A 1,869-nucleotide genomic window follows, 5' to 3' on the forward strand; every position below is an offset into this window, starting at 1 on the left:
ATAAAAGCCAAAGATGCCAGACATCCCTTCTCAACTTTATACTAAGACTTCAAGAATGAGATCACCCTACTCGTAGAATAACCAAGTGACCCTCTCCTAACCTAGGCAATCCTAGCATTGCTCACCTCACAGTCTTGACATGGCAATCCGAGATAGCATGATATAGGAATCACCAATCCATGCTCAAAATCGCCTAAAAATCTATCATATTCACAACAAGAGATCAACTATCGTATCATACCCATTAATAGTAATCATACAAGACTGATAAACCCGACCAACCACAATAGGATCTTCAATAGATGTAGACACATAAACAGGAATATCTAAAGAATCACGAGACATACTTAAATGCGATGCAAAAAAAATGATACATACCAATGAGCAGAACCAGGATCAAATACACTGAAATATCTCCATGGAAAACCAAACAATATCTGTAATGACTGCATCAAATGTAACCATCTTAGGCCTATCCTAAAAAGCATAACAACGATCATGGCCTTCACCTATTTGTCCTCCACATTTGGATAACCACTAACTGCATGTCCTCCACCTTTAGCTGGCTGGACAATGGTGTAGCATATGGAGTCGGGATCATAGCCTGAGTACACTACTGAGGTGCACTACTCTACAATATATGCAATTCTTCTTGATATGCCACACGGTTGCGCACTCAAAGCACCTCCTCTACTGGTATGGCTCCTAGGACTGAGTCCATCCTGACGTCTTGAATAGCCACTTAAGAACTATAAGCTGGAGCCGTAGTATCAGATGATTGGCGTGAACCAGTAACATGTGAACCATGACAACAACAACAACAACAACAACAACAATAACATACTCAGTCTTATCCCATACCGTGGGGCCTGGGAGGGTATAGTGTACGCAGACCTTACCCTTATCTTGTGAGGATAGAGAGGTTGTTTCCAATAGTCATGTGAACCATGACTATACATTTAATTTTTTGTCAAATAAATCGAATATGTAATAAGAAGTATATTCATTCGATAATTTTATTATTATTTAATTCTCATATATATAATTTCAGTATAATTTGTTTACAAATCAGACTCCTAAAATGTTTGTGGTAAACTTATAATAGTACTTCTATTTGACAGCTGGTGAACATGGGTGGGCCCATATGAATATTGGGCCACCATCAAGCTCAAGGTCTCATACCCATAATTACTCTTTGACAAGGACACAATTTATGCAATTTACGACACAGCAAAAGAAAAAACGAAATAAAAAAAGAGGCTAAGGAGCTTTTTCTTCTCCTCTGCCTTATTGCCTCCTTCCTTCAGATTCTACATCATCATCTGAATCACCGTTTACTCATAAACGTAAGTCATTTTTCATTTTCATTGTTTCCCTTCTATTTCGCGTGTTTTCAGTTTTTATGTAATTATTAATAGATCTGCTTCGCTAACAGAATAAAACGTTTTTGATTGATTTTGTTGAATTTTTTTTATTTCAATTAGATTTACATGCGATTCGATATTGGATTTCTCAAACCAGGTTGTTCACCTAAGTTAAGGATTGACAATTAAGCTAAATTTAACTTTAGATACAAAGTTTCAATTTTGAAAGAATCCAATTCCCATCATTCGGAACCAGGAATTTATACAAGAGTATTCCAAAGGAGCAAACTTTGAACCCCTTTGTCACTTCATTACAATTTATATCAAGGGGATAAAACAGTTTATATATAACCAAAAGATTTGATTTTTTGCCATATTTGCACGTATAATTTTTGAATGAGGGGTTCAACTCCTTAAACCTAGCTCCGCCACTGTTGTTATTGCAAGCTCTCTTTTACTAATTAATTAAGGTTGAATGTATTGCTTGAACGAGTGACATACCCCC

The 1,869-nt window shown here is 36.4% G+C and overlaps 1 protein-coding gene across 1 annotated transcript in view; it reads left to right on the top strand.

Moving 5' to 3' along the window:
- The window catches only part of LOC109229037 (calcineurin B-like protein 3), a 6,005-nt gene continuing 5,343 nt past the window's right edge, over positions 1,208–1,869 (top strand). Inside the window, exon 1 of the mRNA XM_019394342.1 lies at positions 1,208–1,346. The gene's annotated coding sequence lies outside the window, so the exon portion shown is untranslated. The remainder of the gene's footprint in view (positions 1,347–1,869) is intronic.

The sequence above is a fragment of the Nicotiana attenuata genome, chromosome 7 (assembly GCF_001879085.1).
Source record: "Nicotiana attenuata strain UT chromosome 7, NIATTr2, whole genome shotgun sequence".
Classification (NCBI taxonomy): Eukaryota; Viridiplantae; Streptophyta; class Magnoliopsida; order Solanales; family Solanaceae; genus Nicotiana; species Nicotiana attenuata.